The sequence below is a fragment of the Lontra canadensis genome, unplaced genomic scaffold (assembly GCF_010015895.1).
Source record: "Lontra canadensis isolate GAN:19392208 unplaced genomic scaffold, GSC_riverotter_1.0 scaffold70, whole genome shotgun sequence".
NCBI classification, from domain to species: Eukaryota; Metazoa; Chordata; class Mammalia; order Carnivora; family Mustelidae; genus Lontra; species Lontra canadensis.
The window spans coordinates 1096816-1110542 of NW_022631064.1; the positions used below are offsets into that span (position 1 = coordinate 1096816).

General features: G+C 40.6%; 1 non-coding gene across 1 annotated transcript; it reads right to left on the reverse strand.

The window, feature by feature from the left end:
- Window positions 1-11113: 11113 nt before the first annotated feature.
- On the reverse strand, window positions 11114-11248 carry LOC116881050. Its single transcript, XR_004385337.1, has one exon. It is a non-coding gene; the product is annotated as a small nucleolar RNA SNORA70 (small nucleolar RNA).
- Window positions 11249-13727: the final 2479 nt, after the last annotated feature.

Consider the following 13727-nt stretch of genomic DNA (forward strand, 5'->3'; position numbering starts at 1 on the left):
TTGGTGTGACAAAACACCACGAAAAAGATTATAACATAAATCGACTATGTATCTAAATTAAACAAATACAGCTAACTATAAGTGTTTCGTTATCATTTAAAAGGAATAAAGGGGGGGTGCCTCGGTAGCTCAGTCAATTAAGCCTCTGGCTCTTGATTTTGGCTCAGGTCATGATCTTGGGGTCGTGAGATTAAACGAGGATGGGCTCCACACTCAGCGGTGAGTCTGTTTGAGATGCTCTCTCTTTCCCTCTGCCTCTCCTCAACTCTCTCTCTCTCTAAGTAAATAAATGAAAACTTAAAAAAAAAAAAAAAGAAAGAAAAAAAAGGAATATCTTTCATGCTTCCAGGTCTTTCTCAATAGTTCATTTACTGGAATAGCTTCGGTCAAGCCCAAGTTCCTTTCTCTTTTAATCCATTGTCTTCTCCTGATCTGATTCAGTGGCTCTCTTTACCATACTGCATAATGTCATCTTTTGAAGTTTTACTGTCCTTGTTGTTATTCAAGTTGCCAAAGCCTAGGTTACCTACTGCAATTAGCCACCTATCCAGTCTTTGTTATGACTGCAATTGATGGATCTTACTGCACATTCTTATATGTTCATTACATCTTTTTTATTTTCACAAGCATTTATTATTGTCATGTGACCCTTTTATCCAGAACTGTACTGTAATCAGCAAAGAATAGAATATTGGAAGCAATGAGCATGCCCTTAAAAGAGTATGGTGTTAAAGCCAGGATAAGTCATCAAAAACCTGGTCTCCAACCCTAGTGAGCTGAAGAATTTGAGTGAAGAATTTGACCAGGCTTTGAGATACAGCAATCAGAGCAACCAATGTGGGACTTGATGATGGAAATAACAAAACAATGGATTATGTCCTTTGGTTGCCATGTACTTTCTATTCTGGTACTAAATCCTATAAAGTGGACATCTTTATATTCCTTGTGTGCATGAGAAAACGGAGGTCCAAAGGGGTTCCATGACTTAACTTAGCTTTAAGAGGGCTGGGATTCAAACTTTGGTCCAACTGATTCCAAAGCTCAGCATTTCTCATCAATTCTGTATTAGTCTTCATGGCCAAGAGGGACAGAGGAGGAGATAAACATGCAAGAATTCATGTAGCAGAGTTCAGGCACACTTGAAGGATTTTTTTTTTCTTTTTTTTTTGAGATTGCATACTCCCTTCGTAGAAAAGTATATTTTAAGAGGAAAAATCAGAATGGATCGTCAATATGTCCAGAGAATGTCAAGATAAGAGAGGTATTCATTGGAAGCAGGGTGGGAGCCAAGAAGTAAGGGAGCCCAAAAGAACTATACTACGCTCTTAAGACTAGACGCTAAATATCAAAGATCTTTAAATCAGACCATTTGTGTCCCTTTGGCCTAAACCAATCATGATAATCCTGTTTCTCCTTGCCTGGGATGGGTAATTCTATGATCCTCCCTTAGGGATGAATATGTGACCTAGTTTGGGCCAATGAAAACTTAAGGGAAATCTGCTGGATTCAGGGGCTTCTGCGAAGATTTTCCTGCCTGATACAAAGAAAGAAAATTCTGAAAAATCCTTCCACTCCACCCCACTTCCTGCTTGAGACACAGTCATAGAAATAAATGTGACATCTGGCCCTAGCAGCCATCTTGTGCCCATAAAGGAACCACAGAGAAGTAAAAGCACCCTGGGAAATAATAATATTTTGAACTTTGTACATCCTCTGTCCATGGTTGATAGTTTGAAAAGTACTTTTATATACCTAATCTCATTTAATGCTTAAATGATCCTGTGAGCTTGTTATTATGCATGCTCTGGAAGGATCTAAAATCTGTAGATTTCCCTAAAACGACAGCCAGAAGATGGAAATAAAATCACGCAATGTTCTGCAGCTGGTTTTCTAACGGGTCCTCTGTAACAATTTGAAATCCTTTCCAGGGTTGCCTGATGGGAGCTCCTGAAAGAGACTTCAGACTTCGGGTCCCCAGGATGTCACAAGGAAAATCAATTAATGATCTAAAGCACAGGTTTGAGTTTTGTCTGGAAAAGAATACTGGAATGATTAAAGGTTAGGCAAAACTATAAAGGGTACATACACAAGCACTTTTTGACACAATTTAGGGGCCAATTACTGAGGAAGTGCCAAAGGCTCCAAGCCAGTTCAGAAACTAGTTGGAGTACAGACCTTGACGATCGTTTCTCAGAGAGGTTTTATCATCAATCGTTTGGAGAAATTTCACCATAGCGTTTCAAGGTAAATTCACCACGGCTTTAAATCACGTGTGCCCACATTTCCACCTTTCTGGTACAAATAATTTCATTCTGTTAAGTCTTGAAGTAAAAACGTTGACCAAGGTGTTAACCATTGTACATAATCAAATGCTATAAAGTGACACTGACCTAAAAACAGCAGCAACTGTAAAAAACAAAAAAAAAAAAAAAAAAGGGAAAAAAAAGGTGGGATACAGGGAAAAGATCCTTATTCAGGGGTTATCGTGTACCAGAAACTATATACAACATAATCTAATTTGACTCTCCCAAAATCCCTTTGAGATAAGATTATCAGTAATCTATAAAAGTGAATACTTTACAAATTTAATAAAACCAGTTTTCAGTGTACTTTAGGTCAGAATTATCATCCTGAATTATTAGACTCTCTGTATATGGAAACAAAACATGCCAACAATTCAGTTAACTCAATTTTTAAAATTGAGTCAAATGACCCTGTTTTACTCCTTGCTGAAAAGAAACCTACTTGCCGAATAACTAAATTAAAAAAAAAATCTTTTAGTTAATTATTTTGAGATTGTACAGTCACTGCGTTTGAAAGGATCTCAAACAAGCTGGTTAAATGTATTTGGTTTGGGGGCATCCGATGTAATTATCCTCTTACTTCATACTTGATGAGAGCAGTTTATACGAGTTACCTTATTAAATTATCTCAAAATCCTAGGAGGTATGAATTATTCACATTTTACAAATGAGAAAAAAAGTCCAGAAAGGTTAGCTTGATGCCAAGGTTATGGAGGAAAAAAAAAAAAAATGGCAAAGCAGGACCTCAGTCTGGCTCCAAAGCCCTTCTAGATCTACTACTACAATTGAGACACAGTTTTACTGTAATAGATGATGGGAAGAAATGCTTTTGAATTTATGACCACAAAAATCAATTGCTTCACTGGGTGTAGGATCTGTTAGACAATTTTCCTCAAAGGAGAATTTTCTGTATTTCCTACCTTTCTCTTTGAGGAAGTTGGAGAAGGAGCAAAGGAAAAAGTCCTGGTCTTTCCAAGTGATGCTGAAAGAATCATGCTATCTCTGTGTGTATCACATGTCCACACTGGTAGCCTCCTTTTGATTTTTAAAGTTCAGCTCTTAAGTCCTGTTTCTATGTTCTGTAAGTGCTTGACTGTCAATAGAAAGACTTATGTGCCTACTACTCTCCTCCCTGTCCACTCCCCCCTCCCAAATCAAACTTTGCATCATTATTTAAATCGGCAGATGCAGGCAGACACAGTCAATCAACTTGCATGTTAATTTTAATAAAAATAAAATTATTTGATAGGCATTGGATTAAGACTTGAGTTTGAATCTTATTCTGCCTCTTAATGACTAAAACCTTGGCACAAAGTTATTTCTCTGATCCTCAACTTTTTTATCCAGAAGTGTTTCTCAAACTCTATTTTTTAAACATCAAATCCATTTGAGAAAAAATACTTCTGTAAAATACCTTAAAATGAATTACCAGGAAAATGAAATAGAAAACATAAACATATGAAATATATACTCATTTGTTTTAGATTATTAGATTCAACGGGTAAAACATTGCTTTAGTTGTTAAAAGTTTCTAAACACCTACTTTCAATTTCTCATCCCACTGAGGCCTGGAAAGAGTTAACAGCCTGCCATCAGTCCAGAGAGTCCATTTCAAATCACACTGATCTTTAAAATTAGGGATAAAAATATCTTTAATCACTGAAGGTTGTTGCTAGAATTCAATGCAGATAGAAAAGTGCCTAGCAAGTACAAACATAAGGAAATTCTCATCTCTGCCATAAAATTAAACACCAGACTTCTAAGGAAACAACACCAGGTTGAGAATATCCTGGCCTAAGAGAGTGAGATAAAGCCCCTGACTAAGGGCACCTGACCTTGTCCCCAACTTGACTTTCCCATTGGTTTTTCTCTAACTACCTATTCCCTTCCTGATGCCGCCATGATACTGGCCTTACTGTGGAATGAAATTCCTTCCCATTCCAAGTCAGAAACAGAGTACATGGGCTAACAACAACTGAATTTACAAAGTATCAAGTCTGGTCCCAATCCCACTTGTCTGATGTGTGGTTCCATAGCTCTATGGGATAGAGGTCCTTGAGTCAGATTGGTGACCACCCAGCTCTGTTGTTTTGTCTTTGGCAAGTTATGTAATGATAACTGTGGGCTTCAATTGCCTCATGTATAGAATGTGGAAAAGATAATACCTACCTGTTGGGCTGGCATGAAGACTGAATGAGCTAATTCATATCAAGAACTGAGTATAGCACCTGGGACCAAAGAAGCAATCTGCTCGATAAAGTGTCACATGCCATCATCATCATCGCTGTCACATGGAAACCCCTGAACCCTTCACGTCTCAGCTCCTGGACAGTCCCCACAAAGCAGAAGTCATTCTGAATGGACCCTAGAGAAACACTCTCCTAGGAGAGATCCCGTCATAGCACCTACCTGTGACCCTTACTCTTAGATTTCATTTCCACTTGGGGAGATACTCCTTTTCTTTGAGTGATTGGTAAGGAAATGAGCTAACCTTTTCAGGGAGATTCCTTCCCCTTCTCTCCTAGCTGTGGTTTACCTATATAGGGCTACAGCCTATCTTAATGCAAACCTTTCCTGTGGCTTTCACATAATATGCAATACATCTTACAATAGATTTTGATACCCAGAAACTATTTCCTAACTGCGGGTTTTGTATCCATTATCTAGTGCCACAATAACACTCATGCCTCTGAGAGGTGTGCTCAGAAGCTTTGCTGCTCGTGGACCTGCTAAGTAATTCTGCTGCTCTTGGTTGGACTTGCTAATGTGTGGGGAGGATCATCTGGTGGTTGACTGATCTAGGATCGTCTCTGTTGGGGTAACGGGTGTTTTGCGTGGGTTTCATCCACCAGCAGGCTAATGCAGACATGTTCTCAGCGTTAGGGCAGAATGTGAGAATAAGGGGGAACTGAAACACTTCTTAGGTCTCTACTTGCAACACATTTGTTAATCAGATGGGCCAAAGCAGGTCACAGAGCTAAATCCAGAGTAGTGGTAAAACAGCGCTACGATGTAACAGGGCGCTAGGCAAGGGTAGCGTGCTCATTAGATGCTTGTTTTGCCTTCCGTTTCCTTACACTCCTGTCCAATCGGATCAGGAAAAACACTTGCTGATTCGTATTACCAACTCAGGTCCCTGTGCCAAGCCACGATTTTATTGAATATACACTCTAGGATTTGGTTTGTTTGTTTGTTTTAACATAATCTGTAGGGTACTTTTCTTTCTTTTCCCCACTAGGTAGGAAAGTAGCAAAAGAAAACATTCATTTTTAATAATGGATATCTGAACATTTCAGATCATAATCCCTAGGATGATTTATAGCTTCTATTGGGACAGGCTTCATCCCATGGAATTATGCTAGTCTCAACAAATGAATTTCACACACAAGAAATAATACTCAAATAGCTACTTATTAGAGTTGAATGCTTTTCTCATAAAACTTGCAAAATATAAAATGAGCTCTCCTACTGGAGGTAGACTCTAGGGAGATTTCCTGTGTTAGTTATTTGATATTTTCCTCTCAAAAGAAAAAAAAAAAAACAAAAAAACAAAAAAAAGAAACCTACTGTATTTCCTTTCTGAAGGCATTTCCTAACAAAGCCCAGGATTACTATTGCTATTTCTTGAGGAGGAAGATTCTTTTCACTTGCGTGAAATTTCTTAGATGAGGTCTTGGTCAAAGGGAAATAATGAAGTCCTCTTATTATCAGTTAACTCTCCAATTAGTGACTTTATGGGAGGATTCCTGGACAGCAGCAATGATTTCAGAATGAGCCCTTCCAATTTAAGAGCAAAATCACGAGTGCCTGGCCATAAAGGAGCTACCTGGGCATACATATGATTGTGCACGGAGAGAGGGTGGGGCAATGACAGGGAGCAGAGTACTTGTCCACAGTCTAGCTCCCAGTTGCTTTTGGCCCATCATTTGTGCTAAACAAGGTCAGGTGGATAATTCATCATAAAGATGTATGAAGGTGTATAAGGGCGGGATCCTGGCATTGCATAGAGCCCCTACCGCTCTTCCCCATACTTGTCTGGGGAAGATGTCCTCACACAAAATGACTGACTCACATCCTCACACAAAATTTGGACTCTGAGGTCAGACAGCCTTGGGTTAGTATTTTAACCAGACCATTTACAAACTGTGACCTTGAAAATTTTCAAGTTTTTGCGAACTTGAGGCCATTCACTTGTAACGTAAGAACAGGTTTCTTACTGTACGGCGATACCTGACATACAGGAAGTCACTAAATAGGACTTTCCTACCACCCCCCACTACATCTCCTGTCCCTCTCTTTCTGTTCCAACCTCCTTCTTGTCCCAGCTTCACCTCAAGCCTCACAGACATTGCTGATCCCAGGAAGAGAGAGACACTAACAGTAGGTCGGTCTTGAATTTGTCTTTTTTTTTTTTTTTTAAGATTTTATTTATTTGACAGAGAGAGAGAGAGAGAGGGAACACAAACAGGGGGAGTGGGAGAGGGAGACGCAGGCCTCCCGCTGAGCAAGGAGCCTGATGTGGGGCTCGATCCCAGGATACTGGGATCATGACCTGAGCTGAAGGCAGCCACTTAACTACCAAGCCACTCAGGCGCCAGTCGGTCTTGAATTTGACGCTGCAAGTTTCTATCTCCATTTCTACAGAAAAGCAGAAATATGCTTGAAGTGAAGAGACACCTGAAAAAAGGAAGAGGGAGCAGAGAGTTTCATCCTGAGGAGAGGGCAAGTGTGGAATTTTTCATTTTTCACAGGCTGGAGACCCAGGCTTTCCAAGGAGCGAGAGAGCGGGACTGAGGAGACTGACGTTACTTTGATTTTCATGGAAATTATCTTTTGACTTTGATCTTGAGACAATGTCACTGAGCCAAATGTTGAGATTTAGGTTTTGGGGGAAGGGATTTTGGGGAAAGTGTGGAGGCTGTGAGAAAGAAGAGATAAAAAAAGGAGATTTAGTTCGGAGAGGAGTGTGTGTGTGTGTGCGTGTGTGTGTGTGTGTGTGTGTCTAACCATGCAGTGTGAGAGGGTGGGGCGGGTGGATCCAGGAACGGGGAATTCCCTTTTCTTTTCTGCCATAAGGAATTCAGGTTTAAAGCAGGAAAAGTCTTAAAGAAGCTGAAAGAATACTGTACTTAATTCCTTCAGTCCCCTGCTGGTTAAAAACACAGGAAAGAAACATGGGACTGAAGAATGTCTAGTAAAACAAGCTCTGTAAACCTCTTATTATCATATTTGTGGTTTCTGGGGTATGACTTTAATACCATCTTTTAAGATGTTGCTCACTTAAAGCAATTGTGTTTAATTTTAAATTAAATAAAAAACACCTCCCAAGTATTTCTTTTCTCCCTTTAATTAATTTTCCATTTAAGTATATGATCTCTGGGCTGAAGAAACTCATGCCCTGAGAGGAATGCATACTTTTAAGTATTTGCATGCTTGAAGAGATCTATTAATTATGTAAAATAACATGAAGATAAAAAGCAGTGCATTGTAGGAGCAGGGATCACTGCAAAAGTCCCGGGTCCCAGCTGGTCACAATGGGCTGTGTGACCTTGGGTGAAGTCTTTGACTTCTCTGAGCTTTAACTCCTTCATGTGGATTACATCAAGTGTAAAGGTCCTTTCAGCTCTCAAAGTTCTTATCATAAACAGTCTTAAGGTGACTCTAACCCATAACGCAAAGTTAATATGACGTATGAGAAAACCATCCACTTCTTAGAGGCTGTGGAGCTTAATTGCATAAACAAATTAACTTCTCCAAAATGCAATGTCCTCATCTATAAAATGGAAATTACGGTAGCATCTCTCCTTTTAGACTTGTTTTGAGGTTTACGTGAGAAAATGTGAAGAGCTTAGCACAGCGACTGGCACTTAGGAAGAGCCACAGAGAAGTTAAGTGATTTGCTCAATGCCACACAGCTTCTATAGATCACCCTCTCCTTACTGAAGTTGAAAATTGACACTGCCCCTAACATATCTGGAAAAAAAAAAACAAAAAAAAAAACAGAAAATCACTGCTATTCTAGCCTTTTTGTTTTTTTGCAGATGCTCAGAAAGTTGGCTGATTAAATAATGCATAAGCCTAACTTAGCCCCCAAAGTCCCATGCCTGGATCTAGCAGTTTCTTCCCACCTGGTGCTAATGAACATGAAAAAGAAGATCTCAACATTTGTCTAATGACGTTAACTAATGCTGCCCCCTGCATGGTGATTATGAGTGGAGCTGTGCTGTGGCTTCAGCAAGCAGGTGGTAGAATTCTTAATGAAGATTGCATACAGATTATAGCATTTTGGTGTATTTTATGATAAAATCTGCCAAGGGTTCAAAACCTTTTCCAACGGACTCCCTTATCCTCAGCACAAATAGGGAAGCTTGACGTAAAGAACTACAAGCATGGCATGAGCTAAACAGAAATAGCACTAGAGCGATCCCCATGTTTGAGGCCCGATTCAGAATGCTAATGATTAAAGCTTCTGTATTGCTTATTATGAAAGGAAATCTACAAGAGGCAAAATACGGACTTAGAAGACCAAACCTAACAAAATCTACTGGGGTAGGTGGAGACATTTTTTGTACTGGGGAAAGCAAAGTTTGCTAAGAATTAGGAGCTATATACACCTAGTTGCATGTGTAAGTGGACAAGTGAACTTGAAGGATTGGATGTGCTTAAGAAAGATAAAGAAAGTGGTGAATTGCTTCCTATACTGAGAGGAGAAATTTATTCATGCTAACGCTGGCAGATGAACTATTATTGAAAAATGGTTTAATAACAGTGGAAAAACATAGGATTTATTCCAGGGAAAGAGAATCAAGAGGAAGAATTCTTATTCTGTTCTGCTTTCTGTGCTTCACAAGGTCATGCTAAGTGTAGATGTTAATTTTTTTCACCCATGGCTTCAGCAAGCATAATCAAATTCAATTAAATATATATTTGCTAAATACGAACACCAGGTAAGTAAAAATGATCAGAAACCTACCTCAACATTTTGGGGGGAAATTTTCCAGGCTTAAGAAGAAAAAGTTGCCTCATGATAGTTCAAAAGCCTCAAGATTTTTGTTTATGGTCCTTTCTGTTCAGCTTTTCTTGGTATTTTCTTCTACTAATTCAATTGCTTGAGAGCAGAGAATTTGTATTCAACATTCCAAATTCTCAGGAATCACACGGAGACACCACCATTTTATTAGTTGGCAGACCTACTTTGTTTTAGGAATTTCTTTTTAACCACAGTCCCATATTTTCCTGTGTTTACTTATCCCTATAAAATGTTTAACCTGTATCTCATTTTCCAGAAGGACAGTGAGTTGATAGTGACGTGTTTCTTAGTGAAGATGGTCTTCCAATGTGACAAATTATGCCCAACCCAATTAATGGCTCTGAAGATGCTGAAATGATCTTTGCATTCATTCTTAATCATTGAACAAGGCTGCCTTTTCATTTGAAGCAAAAGAAGTTAATTTATACACCGTTACTATATGCGCACAAATACTATTATCGGCATGCACACACAGGGGTCCAACTCTATTCTTAATTACTCATGCTAGTGGAAGGGAGGCAGGGACAATACAAAGCTATATGCAACTCAAAACCCCGAAATATTTTAGTTTAGAATGTCCTGCTTGACTTTCCTTTGGAACCAGAGAATTTACCAAAATGACACAGGAACATTTAAGTATTTAATGGGCACCTGCTGTATACAGATTTCTGAGTGCCAGGGGACCTTATGAAGTATGAAAGGAGTACCTGGTAAATAATTTGCTGAGCGATCAAGTCTCTCAAAAGGAGGGATATAAACTTAACACTGGTGAGCCTATCTAGAGAGAAAAAGGCAATAATGGGTCAACTCATACCAAGGAATTGCCAGAAAAAAAATGATGTGGTTAGGCAGGGAAATACAAAGCAAGCTTTTTGTCTTGACTCCAGAATTGAAGGGACTAGTGGGTATAGTTTTAAGGAATGGACAAGCAAGCATTCCAGGTCTCCAGAAAACTGCAGAGAGAAAAGCCCAAGTCAAGTCACCACTTTCTGGTTCAGGAGGAGTTGTGCTAAGTCACTTGCCAGATCACAGTGTGTCAGCAGCAGAGCAGAGGCTAAAATTCCTGTTTTCTGATCCTTCATTCAGTAAAGGGATGGGGTCCTGGTCTCCTATGATTGGATTAAGTTGCATTCCTCCATGGAACCATTTTAATAGCTATTTTGACTATAGTCACACCAGACACAACAGGTTAAATCAATTTCACTGACTTGAGTAACTGGGTTTAAAACTATGACCACAAAGTCAGCCAATGTTCCAGTCACACTCAACAATTTGCTCTTCATCACCTTCCCCTGGCATTATTTCCTTGAGAGCTGGAAGTCAGCTGGAATGCATCAATATGACAGTACAAGTTGTTAAAAAAAATTTTGACAGGAAGTAGGATTTATCGGTGGGTATGAATAAGAAGGGAGTAGTGTTAATGTTCCCATGAGTGCAGAGCCTGCCATTTGTCCAGAAGGTCATGACTCAGGATACATTTGACCCCCAGCCATTGGGGATAAGCCATCTTCCAGCCACCTTGTCTCCAAATTCATCCACATTAAATTTAGGAAAGCCCCACTTCTTGGAAATGTGGATCTTTTGGCAATCAGGGAACTTGAACTTGGCCCTGCTGAGAGCCTCAATCACATGCCCCTTGTTCTGCAAGTGGGTACAGAAGGACATGATGACTTGGCCAACATGGACCCTGGCCACTGCACCCTAGGGCTTTCCAAAGGCACCCCACATACCTGTTTGGAGACTAGCCTGGAGTATGGGGTCCAACATCAATGTCTGGAAAGGCTATCTCCAAGGTTCCTTGGGACAACCCATTCAATCAGCAGGCTGCATATACTGTCAAGGAAGCTACTGTTTGCAGCCATTGTACACTGGGCCCCCGTGGGGAAAGAGCACAAGTTATTAAAATAGAGAACATTTTTCTTCCAATTGGGAAATAGTCACATCTTTGATGGCCCAAATGCTTTTAACCACCTCAAAATCCACTCAGACATCTCCTTAGTCTCCATAATTCAGTAACTAAAGGGGAAGAGTCAGAACCCTTAAAGACCCTGCTGGGCACCACAGCCAGCATCTGTTCTGATTGGCTGGTGCTTGTGCCACTGTTTCTTCTGGCTGGTCTGTGCTGGGACCAGCATTTATTCTGATGAGTCAGTACCAAGGGTGTGCCAGTGGTTAAGAACTCTAGTAGACCTACATTTTCCCCTCCTTGCTTTTGTTCACGTAGTTCTTTCTGCCTTGAATGATCTCTTTTCACCGATTCACCTTGTACCTCAGGTTAGTACAGGGAACTAGCTTCCACAACTGTGGGGATTGGTGAGGCATTCCCTAGAAGGCTGTCATCTGAGACTGGAGCTTAAATCCATGTGGCTGGCCATCGGGAAGGCTGGCGGCCCAGGCACAAGGAACGATCAAAACCTTGTCTGTTCTTGCCTCTCACCTTGGTGAGGAGAGTATTCCTCAGAAGCCAAAGCCCTTTATCACAGAGCTAAGCTTAGTACATGTCTGCCCCAGAAGTCAGAAAAGCTAAAGGAGAATGCAGGGCAAAGTAGAGCGATCACAGGCTTGGCTGCTGCTTCACACCAACAAGCTAAGTTAGCGGATCAGCAATGACGTGTGTGCACTACAAAACGGCTGCTGCTTCCCTTCTGCCATCAGGGAAAATCTCCCTTGTGCCTCACCCTAAACAGAAACACAGAAGAATGGGAATTCTGGGGAATATAGGTCAGCCTAGCCAAGTTAACACATGAAAAAACCCTCACACCTTGGTATCAAGGCTTAGGTCAAGTGCCATCTCCTACCTATAACCCCCTTTCTTCTGGCCAAGCTGGAAGTTCTCATTCCCTCCTCTGAGTCCCGAAAGCCCTCTAGCAAAACCACATGGTGGCATTTCACATGCATCCAGCATTTTCACTGTTAGTCTGCCCATAGTATTTCCACGAGACTGTAGCCTCCTGAAAGTAAGGATCTGAAGGTAGTGACACTGTCTGACACATAGCAAGTAGTTCATAAACCTTCACGGAATGAATGAGAGAATGAATGAATGAATAATGAACTAACTGACCAGACACTGAGACGCTGTGGGAAGCAAGATTCAAGGGCGGTGTATTCATGATCTATTCCTACCTACCCAATTCCCCAAAACTTAGCAGCCTGAAACAATAGTTAACCGTCTCACAGTTTCTGAGAGTCTTGAAGCCAGGAACAGCTTTGCTGGGTCTTTGGGGCTCAGGGCCTCTGGTAAAGTCATAGTCAAACTACTGGCCATGCTGTGGTCATTTGAAGGGGCTTCCAGTCTCACCTCTGTGACTATTGACAGGAGGGCTTTTCTTCCTCATCACATGGGCCTCTCCATGGGGCTACCACAACATGGCAATTGGCTTCTCCTAGAGCAAGGGATCCAGAAGAGAAAGGCAATGCTGTACTGCCTTTATGACCTATTCTGAGTCATACATTGTGATTTCTACCTTATCCTCTTAGTTAGCAGTGAGTCAGTACAGCCTACACTCAGCAAGAGGAGTGTTTACACAGAGCATGAATATCATGAGATTTTCATCATTAGAGGCCATCTTAAAGGCCGCCTCACACAAGTGAGGAAAAAGGAAGGCTTTAGGCAGGAGACCATGCAATAACATTCTTTAGCTGCATTCAAAAAAGTTAAACTCACTCCCCACTACTTGGTGTGTAGAGTCATGTTTTTCCCCCCTTTATTTATTTTTTTGGTAAAAGTCTACTCAAACTGAAAATAGGCCTTTAATGTCAAGCCAAAGATTGGATTTTGTGGAAATACTTTCAAAGGAGAACAAGGAGAAGGAATCCAATTTGGATCTAACCTTTCTTTACAAAAATGACTTCCTTTGCTGCAGCCAAGTTTGATTTGGCCTCTAGAGAATACTGATGAGCAAGTAAACAGCAGTTTTGTCACACACACACACACACACACACACACACACACACACACTCCTGAGTTTGTCTCATCAAAATAATCTTGTAACCTAGTCTAGAGGAATTGAGGACAATAATAGATCTATTTGTTGACCAGCTAATACAGCCAATAATTTATTGAGCATTCCCTAAGCACCAGGGATTATGGTAAGGGCTTTACATGTATTATTATACCTAATTCTTGAACAAATCGTATGAGGCAAGTGTTACTATTTCTCCAATTTTTTACAGGTGAATAGGTGCTGCTTAGAGGGATGACATGATTTAGAAGTTTAGAGACATTGCCTAACTAAGCTCAAACAGCTGGTTAGTGCCAGGGCCAGAACTCCATTTTTATTTTTTATTTTTTTAAGGTACGCTCTACATCCATCCTGGAGCCCAAAGCAGGGGGTGAACTCATGACCCTGAGATCCAGACCTGAGCTGAGATCAAGAATCAGACACTTGACCGAC